This window comes from Grampus griseus, assembly GCF_964374135.1.
Source record: "Grampus griseus genome assembly, chromosome: 10".
In the NCBI taxonomy this organism is placed as follows: Eukaryota; Metazoa; Chordata; class Mammalia; order Artiodactyla; family Delphinidae; genus Grampus; species Grampus griseus.
Genome location: NC_139004.1, coordinates 44,197,714 through 44,210,095, shown reverse-complemented (window position 1 = coordinate 44,210,095; position 12,382 = coordinate 44,197,714). Strand labels below are relative to the sequence as shown.

The window sequence follows — 12,382 nt, the reverse complement described above, 5'->3', positions numbered from 1 at the left end:
GGTTTATTCCAGGAATGCAAGGATTCTTCAATATACGCAAATCAATCAATGTGATACATCATATTAACAAATTGAAGGAGAAACACCATATGGTCATTTCAATAGATGCAAAGAAAGCTTTCAACAAAATTCAACACTGATATATAATAAAAACCCTGCAGAAAGTAGGTATACAGGGAACTTCCCTCAACATAATAAAAGCCATATATGACAAACCCACAGCCAACATCGTCCTCAATGGTGAAAAACTGAAAGCATTTCCACTAAGATCAGGAACAGGACAAGGTTGCCCACTCTCACCACTCTTATTCAACATAGTTTTGGAAGTTTTAGCCACAGCAATCAGAGAAGGAAAGGAAATAAAAGGAATCCAAATCGGAAAAGAAGAAGTAAAGCTGTCACTGTTTGCAGATGACATGATCCTATACATAGAGAATCCTAAAGATGCTACCAGGAAACTACTAGAGCTAATCGATGAATTTGGTAAAGTAGCAGGATACAAAATTAATGCACAGAAATCTCTGGTATTCCTATACACTAATGATGAAAAATCTGAAAGTGAAATCAATGAAACACTCCCATTTACCATTGCAACAAAAAGAATAAAATATCTAGGAATAAACCTACCTAAGGAGACAAAAGACCTGTGTGCAGAAAATTATAAGACACTGATGAAAGAAATTAAAGATGATACAAATAGATGGAGAGATATACCATGTTCTTGGATTGGAAGAATCAACATTGTGAAAATGACTCTACTACCCAAAGCAATCTACAGATTCAATGCAATCCCTATCAAACTACCACTGGCATGTTTCACAGAACTAGAAGAAAACATTTCACAATTTGTATGGAAACACAAAAGACCCCGAATAGCCAAAGCAATCTTGAGAACGAAAAACAGAGCTGATGGAATTAGGCTCCCTGAATTCAGATTATACTACAAAGCTACAGTAATCAAGACAGTATGATACTGACACAAAAACAGAAATATAGACCAATAGAACAGGATAGAAATCCCAGAGATAAACCCACGCACATATGGTCACTTTATCTTTGATAAAGGAGGCAGGAATGTACAGTGGAGAAAGGACAGCCTCTTCAATAAATGGTGCTGGGAAAACAGAACAGGGACATGTAAAAGTATGAGATTAGATCACTCCCTAACACCATACACAAAAATAAGCTCAAAATTGATTAAAGACCTAAATATAAGGCCAGAAACTATCAAACTCTTAGAGAAAAACATAGGCAGAACACTTTATGACATAAATCACAGCAAGATCCTTTTTGACCCACCTCCTAGAGAAATGGAAATAAAAAGAAAAATAAACAAATGGGACCTAATGAAACTTAAAAGCTTTTGCACAGCAAAGGAAACCATAAACAAGACCAAAAGACAACCCTCCTAATGGGAGAAAATATTTGCAAGTGAAACAACTGACAAAGGATTAATCTCCAAAATTTACAAGCAGCTCATGCAGCTCAATAACAACAACAAAAAAAAACCCAATCCAAAAATGGGCAGAAGACCTAAATAGACATTTCTTCAAAGAAGATATACAGACTGCCAACAAACACATGAAAGAATGCTCAACATCATTAATCATTAGAGAAATGCAAATCAAAACTACAATGAGATATCATCTCACACCAGTCAGAATGGCCATCATCAAAAAATCTAGAAACAACAAATGCTGGAGAAGGTGTGGAGAAAAGGGAACACTCTTGCACTGCTGGTGGGAATGTGAATTGGTACAGCCACTATGGAGAACAGTATGGAGGTTCCTTAAAATACTACAAATAGAACTACCATATGACCCAGCAATCCCACTACTGGGCATATACCCTGAGAAAACCATAATTCAAAAAGAGTCATGTACCAAAATGTTCATTGCAGCTCTATTTACAATAGCCAGGAGATGGAAACAACCTAAGTGTCCATCATCAGATGAATGGATAAAGAAGATGTGCAAAAAACAAACAAAAACAAACAAACAAAAAAAACTTCTAGGGGTGGTGCAGCGTTTGGGAGTCCGCCTGCTGATGGAGGGGATGTGGGTTCATGCCCCAGTCCAGGAAGATCCCACATACCGTGGAGCAGCTAGGCCCATGAGCCATGGCCGCTGAGCCTGCGCATCTGGAGCCTGTGCTCCGCAACGGGAGAGGCCACAACAGTGAGAGGCCCGCGCACCGCAAAAAACAAAAAACAAACAAATGAAAAAAGAAGATGTGGCACATATATACAATGAAATATTACTCAGCCATAAAAAGAAACGAAATTGAGCTATTTGTAATGAGGTGGATGGACCTAGAATCTGTCATACAGAGTGAAGTAAGTCAGAAAGAGAAAGACAAATACCATATGCTAACAATATATATGGAATTTAAGGGAAAAAAATATCATGAAGAACCTAGGGGTAAAACAGGAATAAAGACACAGACATACTAGAGAATGGACTTGAGGCTATGGGGAGTGAGAAGGGTAAGCCTTCACAAGGTGAGAGAGTGGCATGGACATGTATACACTACCAAACGTAAAATAGATAGCTAGTGGGAAGCAGCCGCATAGCACAGGGAGATCAGCTCGGTGCTTTGTGACCACCTAGAGGGGTGGGATAGGGAGGGTGGGAGGGAGGGAGATGCAAGAGGGAAGAGATATGGGAACATATGTGTATGTATAACTGATTCACTTTGTTATAAAGCAGAAACTAACACACCATTGTAAAGCAATTATACTCCAATAAAGATGTAAAAAAAAGAAGTTTCTGACCCCCCCAAAAAAATTAAGTCTAATGTTTATGGGCAACAATTTCTAGTCAAATCATCATGATATGCATATATGAAAATAGAAAATCCAACGATATCTGTAAAATATAAACTATTTTAAACTCTGCAGTCATTTGAGAATTATCTAGTTGACAAGCTAGAGCTTAATAAAAAATAAATATATGTTTACTATACAAGGCCCTGTACCGTGAGCATTCTCATTTAGTCTTCTCAATAAATCTGTGGATTAGATACCATTATTATTCCCGTGTTACACCTGAGGAAACTGAAGCCAGAGGCTAAGAAACTTGCCCAAAGTCGCCCAGCCAGTAGGGGACAGAGCACGATCCAGACCTAGCAGCACAGCACACTTCAGGAACAAGCCCTGTGTCGATTTCCTTGTCCAGGCAGGTGGGACTAATAATGATCCATGATGGTTCAGGGTTGAAAGATGAATCCTGGCTTAACTCAAAGGAACAGAGAAGATTCTGTACATTTCAAAATATTAAATCTTGGCTAGAATCCGTTTTAACACTCTTGCTTTATTGTTAATTTCAACATCATTATCACCTTATTCAATAGATCTAATGGACTTCCAACCACCTCACCAGTTTATGAAGAATTGGTTTAAGAAGTAGAAAGCATCCCTACTGATATTTTCATTTCTGCTGAAATGTGAGAGAAAAATAGCAGATATAAAAAGAAAAAAAGAAAATCCTTGAAAGCTCTGTTCTCTCTGATAAAGGGTAATACAATGAGCTTCCTCAAACCAACAGCCTGGAAAGAAAATTTCAAGGATTCAAAGGACCATATTTGATTTTCAGTTGCTGTATAAAGCTCACAGAAGTGGAATCTTATACACATTAGTGTGTGACCTTAGGGGATTTAATTTATTTGTGGATGTATGTCTTCATTTGTCAAGTAAAAAGACAGATATTTTCTACTAACGTCATTTATTCCTTAATGTGCTTAGATACTTATTCCTTACATTGCCTTAATTTATAAAGAATTTGAAATAATTGCATGATCTATAAATATTCCTGTATATCTAAATGATGATTTAATGGCCTGATGGGGAACTTTTGTTGTATTTTATTCCTCTACTTTTTATTTTTAAAAATTGCAAAGCTATAAGAAAATGAAAGAATATCTCAGTGAACACCATATATCTTCCGTCTAGACCCACCAGTTGTTACCATCTTCCCACGTGTGCTCTATCCAGCTGCCTCCCCATCTCTCTCACACTCTCATAGACACCTCACATCTCATGACAGCTCACCACTAATTATGCTCCAAACATCTCTCCAGAACCAGAACATTCTCTTACATAAACACACCATTATCACACCCTAGACACTTAACACTGGTACAGTATTGTTTAATATATAGTTCATATTCAAATTTCTCTGATTGTCTATAAAGATGCCCTTTCTAGCTGTGTTTTTTTAAATCCAAGACCCAATCAAAGATTACACATTTCATTTAGCAGTCATGTCTGTTTAGTCCCCTTTAACTTAGACACTGTCCTGCTTTTTTGTTTGTTTTTCATGACTGAAAATTTTTGAAAAGTCCATGTCAATATTAAAATCGAGCAGGACCCTGAGGGACCTCCCTTGGGACAGACTACCCCACCTCTTGTTTGTTAAAAAAAAAAAAAAAGCTTTAGCCCCCTAGGCCTTCCCTGAGTTCCAAAGAACAGATTTAATCAGAGAAGTGAAAAAAGGCAGAAACAAAGAAAAACAGTCAAACAAGACAAAATAATAATAGTTTAGCCATAAAACAAAGTCAAGGAACATTAGTTCCTCCTCAAGGACTATGGATAATATTCTGAGCCATATCCTTAAGTTGTTTTACAGATACTAAAACCCCCACTGGGCTGAGGAAGTTACTGCTGACCACAAGCATGTAGACCACAGATGGGTTGGAACCAGAAGGTTGATGACTGAGATTCCTGAAACATCACCTGTTACCTCACTATCGACCAATCAGAGAATAGGGTTTTGTTTGTTTGTTTTCTTTTAATTTTATTGAAGTATAGTTGATTTATAACACTGTATTAGTTTCAGTTGTATAGCACAGTGATTAAATGATACATATATATAAATATATATATTCTTTTTTTAATTTACTTCCATTGTGGGTTATTACAAAATATTGAATATAGTTCCCTGTGCTATACAGTAGGTCTTTGTTGTTTATCTGTTTTATATATAGTAGTGTATACATGTTAATCTCCACCTCTTAACTTATCCTTCCCCTGCCTTTCCCCCTTGGCAGCCACAGGTCTGTTCACTATGTCCGTGATTCTGTTTCTGTTTCATAGGTAGGTTCATTTGTGTCATAGTTTAGATTCCACATATAAGTGATACAATATGATAATTTTCTTCCTCTTTCTGACTTACTTCACTTAGTATGGTAATCTCCAGGTCCATTTATTATGCCACAAATGTCATTATTTCATTTTTTATGGCTGAGTAATATTCCATTGTATAAATATACCACATCTTCTTTATCTACTCATCTGCCGATGGACATTTAGGTTGCTTCCCTGTCTTGGCTATTGTAAATAGTGCTGCTATGAACACTGGGGTTTTTGAATTATAGTTTTCTCTAGATATATGTCCAGGAGTGGGATTGCAGAGAATTATACATGAGATGATCACACTCTCTGTGACCCTTTCATTCACACTGTCTTTAAAAACCCTTCCCTAGAAGCCATCAGAGAATGTGAGTCTTTTGAGTATAAGCTGCCCATTCCCCTTACTTTGTACTGCAATGAATGCCACACTTTTCTTCACCACAACCCTGTTTCTACAGGTTGAATTTATTGTGTGCGGGGGAAGCAGGCCCAAGTTTGGTCAGTGACAATAGTCTTAGGAAATGTCCCCAGAATCTGAATTTGTCTGATAGTTTCCTTGACTTTATTTTTTGATATTCAATATGCTATAATCTATTACTATCTCTTTTTTTTTTCAATGTTTGTATATCTCAAATTTAGCCCATTAAGCAGTTGTTCTGTGTTCTTCTGACGTGTCCCCATCACTCTTTCAGTTCTTTCTTGCTTTCTAGCACAAGAAGTTCCAGGCATATCTCATGCTGTCTCAGTGCAAATCTGGAATCACCCAGTACTCCAAAGAGACCTGGTTCTGTTTAGTGGGAGTGGTACTGAGAAACTAACCTCTCAGTGCCTTCTACTTGCCACTGCATCTTGACCCTTTCTTAGAGCTAGGAAAGAGAACCTATTAAAATCATAAGTTCACAAAAACAGATGACACGTTTGGAGTTTATTATCAAGGATGGTTTGAATATGGACCCTATGTTCTCCTTTTCAAAGATTATGCAATTGTTCTGACACCATTTATTTAAAAGTCAATCTTTTCCACAATAATTTAATATGCTTTAATATATACCTACTTTTTACAGTTACTTCGGTCCAATTTCTGTACATACTTGGGTCTGCTTCTGAACTTTCTATTCTTTTCCAATGGTCTAGCTATTCATGTGGCAGTATAATATTCTTTCTTAAAATGTTATTTTATCATTAGAAAAACACTTAATGTGAGATCTGCCCTCTTAAAAAATTTTTAAGTGTACAGTACAGTATTGTTGACTATAGGTACAATGTTGTCAAGCAGATCTCCAGGATTTATCTTGCTTAACTAGAACTTTATGCCTGTTGATTAGTAACTCCAGTTTGCCCTCCTCCAGCCCCTGGGAACCACCATGCCACTCTTTGAGTCTATGAATTTGCCTATTTTGGATACCTCATATATGTAGAATCATGCAGTATTTGTCCTTCTGTGACTGCTTATTTCACTTAGCATAATGTCCTCAAGGTTCATCCATATTGTTGCATCCTACAAAATTTTCCTTCTTTTTTAAGGCTGAATAGTATTCCATTTTATGTATATACTACATTTTCTTTAGCCATTCATCTGTCTAGGACAGGTAGGATGTTTTCACATCTCGGATATTATGAATAGTGCTACAATGAATATGAGTGCTAATACCTCTTCAATAACTTGATTTCAACTCTTTTGGATAAACACCCAAAAGTAGAATTGCTGGATCATATGATAGTACTATTTTTAATTTTTTGAGGAACCTCCATACTGTTTTCCATACTGGCTGCATCATTTTGTATTCCCACCGACAATATGCAAGAGTTCCAATTTCCCCACATCCTTGCCAACACTTGTTGTCTTTTGGTTTTTTAATAATAACCATCTGTGGATATTTCTTACCTTCTTGCAAGTTAAACAATGCCTTCAAAAGGATGTTTGTCATATATTATCCTGAAAATGGTTTTTCATGATATATATTTTCATTTTGCTGGATGTTCAAACCCTGCCTTATATACATTATCCCATACTGTGAAGGTACCATAATATGGTTAACCATTTCCCTTCTAAAGCACATTTAGATTGTTTTTAATGTTTCAGTATTAACAGAAAAGTCTCAATGAACATTTCTGTGAACTTATTATTGTGCCTACATGAAAGTATTTCTATTGCATAAATTTCTAGAAGTAGACTTGCTGTTTCCAAGGGTATGTGATTTTTAGTTTGCTCACCAAAAAATTTGCATAAACTTACATTTCCACAAACATTAGGTGGCAGTAACCAGATTTTCATAGCCTTAACAATACTAAATCTTATCAGTCTTTGTCAGGAATTTATATTTCTTCTTTCTCTTCTGAATTGGCTATTGCCTGCTTTTCTATTGCATTATATGTGTTTTGTTTTCTTATTACTTTGAAAAGATGGTTTTATCATCCAGATATTAACTCTATTCTATATGATTCCAATATTTTTTCCAGGCTATATGTCCTTCAACTGTATTCATAATAAACACCTTTCTCAAATAGAAGTTTTAAATTTATGTCAATTCAAATGTGACATTTTCTTTTATTTCTTTTTATTCCTCACAATTATAGAAACATCACACTGTATCATACATATTAAAAGAAATTTCAATACTTTTTAGGTTTTAGAAACCCATCCAGGAAATATTCTTGTGTGATAAGAAGAAAATATTGGGACTTCCCTCGTGGTCCAGTAGTTAAGACTCCACAATTCCACTGCAGGGGGCACAGGTTCAATCCCTGGTCAGGGGACTAAGATCCCACCTGCCATGCAGCACAGCCAAAAAAAAAAAAATAGAAGCAAATATTAAAGTTTTTTTTTAACCAATGTTAATTTCTCCAACATTATTAATTGTCCATGCTTCCATCATTGACTTGAAATCATATATATATATATATATATATATAAAATATATGAGTGTGAGTATCTGTGTGTGATATAAATTTTTTTACTCTACTCCTCTAACTTATTTGCCTTTTCCTAAGCCAATACCATGCTGTTTTGATTAGCATGACTTTATAATATGTTTTGATATCTGGTGGGATAAAACAACAATCAAAAGAGGAGCCTCCTTTCAAAACTCTCTGGCTATTATTGTACACATCCAGATGAATTTTGAATTCATTATTTTGTCAAGGTGCTCCCCAAAGGGATTTTATTTTCTTATTTTCCAAACACACAAACACTTTCCTTAACCAAATTGGTGCTTAAAGGATACTTTATGATTCAATTAGAAGTCCTGAAAATTGAGTTCTAGGGAAGAAATAAAACATAACAACAAAACACCTATCACAATCACTTTTCTTTCAAATGCTTAACAAACATGATCTCATTTCTTCCTTTTAACAACCCTGCTAGGGATGTTTTGTTAAACTTATTTTAACAGTGAAGAAACTGAAGTTTAAGAAGCTTCATCAGCCAAGAGTCTACCTAGCTGGAAAGCGGGTAAAGCAGGGATTATAACTGACTCTCACACTAGATCACTTAACCCCTTTAGTTTTGCTTATTTCTAGAGCAATGGTTCCCAAGGTGCTGGACCAGCAGCATCAGGATCACCTGGGAATTTATTGGAAATGCAAATTCCCTGGCCCCACCCCAGGTCACCAAATTGGAAACTTTGGGGATAGAAGTCCAGCAATCTGAGTTATCAAAGCCATCCAGGTGTTCTGATGCAGGTAAAGTTTGAGAACCACTGGTCTGGAATCTAAAGGCTGAGGAGTCATTAAGACGGTACAAGAAATATTTTGTGGGGGAAAAAATAGAAAGAACAGCATTCATTGAAATGATCAGGAATACTACAGACATTCCAGTTATTTATTCAATAACTATTGTGTTGGTGACAACAATCACTACATGGCTCAGAGGATAAAAAGTTTTTAAAAAGTGCTTAGTAAAGGGGTCCCTTATGCTTTTCAGGTCAACAAAACTGAGAAACCATTGAACTGGAGCATATAAACATCTAAGACACATCATCCCAGTTCTGAGATCATAATCAAGAAATACATTAGTCGCCCTTGGCTGAGACACAAATGCCTGTCCATGTGAATTTTATCTCCTCCAGAGACCAGATCATAAACAGGTGTGAAACCTGAATGAGGAAGGAGTTTGGGAGAACACGGAGAGATAACAGAAAATAAGGGGAGTCTGTCGAGAAAGGCCAACGTAAGGCAGCGGGTAAGGCAGCGGTGCAGCCGGAAGGCCAGGAGGAGTTGGGGGTCGGGGGTAGGGTGAAGGCCACCTAGATGCATAAGGAGAGGACCAGCCGCAGCACCATCTGGGTGGTAAGCGGAGCCGTATGCCCTATGCATTCAGGGCCTTCTGCAGCCACCTCTGTGATTTAAAAGGGAAAACAAATAACTTTTTAATTATTATTTTTGCATTGGATCCATTTGCTATTATTTGCAAAAATATACAATTTGGCCAAAGTCTCATTTAGTGAAATGAACGCATGGAACCAGCTGGATTTGCCCACGCAAAGAGGACTCAGTGGGTTCAGGTGTCCAGCCTCTCTGTAAGAATTGCCTATTAATTAATTAAGTGAGTAAAGATAATCAGCCTTTCGGTTGGGTATCCTGACAGGATGACGGATCAGTTCTTGGGGATGACTGTCCCCAAAAGGCACATGCTTAGATCGAATATGTTTAAAATATTCCCCAGGTCTTTTATTCAGTCGTGAGGTGACTGCTTGGCTTAGAAAAATTTAGCACACAAGATTTTCAAAATTACCCTGCGAACCGGAAGACTGTCACTGTAGCATATCCTCACCACCTTCTTGGAATTTAAAGCAGCATTTTCAAGGTTTATTATTTGTATTGGTTTTAATAGGATTCTTTTATGAACCAGTTTAATGAGGAGTATTCAATTATTGCTTCCTGAAGCCACTTCTGTAATATCAGATTCCATGCTGTGCGGCCTCTTTCAGTAAAAGTGTGTGTGATCTGAATGGAAAATAAAAGAACTATTAAATAGCCATTCCTTTACTGCATCAAGCTTTCTGCCTGCCAATTTCGGTGAATGGTGGATATCTGCAAACATTCCATGCTTCTAGCTTGGTAAAGAAAATGTATTTAAATCTTAAAACCTGTATGATGTGACACATCAGATAAGGATTTTTTCAGACTGAGACCTTCTCTATTTCCTTTGACAAATCAAAAAAGACTGGGTGGAAGATTTCTAAACCCACAGGATGATTAATTAGAGAAGATGCCCCAGGCAAACCTCAAGAATCCAAAACCAAACATGCACACTTAATATATAAACTTCAATCTGGAGTTTTAAATGGGACCTAATACCTTGGAGCATGTGCCCCAAGGCAAGGCTCAGAGACTACTAAAGAAATGTGACTGATACCCCAAAAGGAAGAATTCCAAATTGTTAATCCACTTTTAATCACCAATCAAAAGAACCTTTGCAAATGCTTGATAAAACAAACCAGCACACAGTTTCAGCTGAAAGTGTTACTTGCCTTTTATGTATATTTAATTACAGCTATGAAAGCTCTCAAGAGCTCATGTACACAGTAGATAATATTTCATTTTTAGGAATGATGACTGGGAATGTTCAAGCCCAGTTTAGGAGGCTTTAGAATCAGGCCGTCACTGACATAATGGTTATAATGACCAGGGCAGGGAGAACACATTTATCCTCCCTGATTACCAACGTGTAATACTCAAACTTTGAGCATGTGTGTAGATGAAGATGAAGGAGTATTAATCCTTTGTCACTCAAACATTTGATACTTGATACTAGACAACATCATGTATGATGTGAAGGGCACCTCACAAAAGAGCTTCATTAACTGCCATGGAGGCCTGCCTTTAGCATCTCGGTCTCACACAGATTAGCATCATCCTGTGAGACAATGACGTGGAACAGAAGTTATAGGAACAATAACACTTCCTTTGGACAAAGACTGCACAGGAATCATGTCTGCACTAGATGTACTTATGTGAATAAATTATTTTGAGTTCTGAAAAGGTAAAGCAGTATGTATCTGCCAGCATCAAGAAGTAGCTTGTCTCAGGGAACTGTATTCAATATCCTGAGATAAAGCATAATGGAAAAGAATATTTTTTTAAATGTATATATATATATATATATATATATATGTATAACTGAATCACTTTGCTGTACAGCAGAAATTAACACAACATCCTAAATCAACTAGACTTCAATCAAAAAAAGAAGCAGCTTGTGGTGAATGAAGAGAGGGAGTGAGGCAGTTTGACACCCCCCTCCCCCTTCAGGACCCACCCCCACGTGCCCCACCCATTCTGTGATTTTAACAGCTGCCATTTTCCCAACCTTAGGCAAAGCCCTGTGCAGATGTAACCTCAAGACAAGTCTCCCAGCCTACTCACCTCCTTCCAACTAGACCACCACCCTCCTCCTACAAAGAACTTCTGGCTCTGGTATCATATAAATGGTAAATACTATTGGGGTTTTTGCTATTATTATTGTCATTATGATCATTATTGTAATTGTTCCCAGGTGAGTTGAGGAATCTCAGAACTTCCTGTGGCAATTTTCTCCCTCCTACTGAGCTGAAGATTATGCCATGTTTTTATTCATCACCAAAGGGAGCACTGGTGTGGGGATATTTTACTAAAATATTTTTCATAACAGCCTGACGATTTGGTTAATATGATTATTCTACTTAATTGAAGTGGGGGAAAAACAGAGGCAAAAGATGCCATGTACGCCCCTAAAGTTAACATCGTTAGAATTTACATGCCCTGACTTTCTCACTAGTAGTCAAGCCAGTTATAAACTAACAAACACTGCCATCCAAGGAAGTGTTTGTCCTGGGGTAAGGCAAATTAATATAGATAAATTTACCTTATTAGTTCACAGAACACTGCACCTTAGCCCTCATTCATCAGCTGTTAGACAGTCCTATTGCTGCTGAAAAATCAAAACAGGAAGAGAAATGTCCCATCATCAAGAATGTGGACCAATTTAACCAGTCTTTAGAGTACATAACAGTAAAAATGTACCATGCCCAGAGACTTACAAGATTTTCAAAGGTAAACAAAGCTTGCCCCTAACGTTAAAGACCCTGCTGATTGCTCATAGAACCTGTTGATACCTGGTACAAACACCACTTCCAGTACCAGGTTATGGGATCCTTATAATCCACTCCTCAGCCTCCAGGACACTGATCTTTGTCAAATTTTAATCCTTGAGCTCAGCTTTTTCTTTCCTCACTTTGTCCAGCAACAACAGGAGCAACCAGCCAATCTCACTCT

The 12,382-nt window shown here is 37.1% G+C and overlaps 1 long non-coding RNA gene across 1 annotated transcript in view; it reads right to left on the bottom strand.

The window, feature by feature from the left end:
* Nucleotides 1–7,772: 7,772 nt before the first annotated feature.
* The window catches only part of LOC309828960, a 73,860-nt gene continuing 69,250 nt past the window's right edge, over nt 7,773–12,382 (bottom strand). The window contains exons 4-5 of the long non-coding RNA XR_014297373.1: nt 11,973–12,038; nt 7,773–7,897 (exon numbers count right to left, since the gene is read on the bottom strand). This is a non-coding gene — a long non-coding RNA (uncharacterized lncRNA). The remainder of the gene's footprint in view (nt 7,898–11,972; nt 12,039–12,382) is intronic.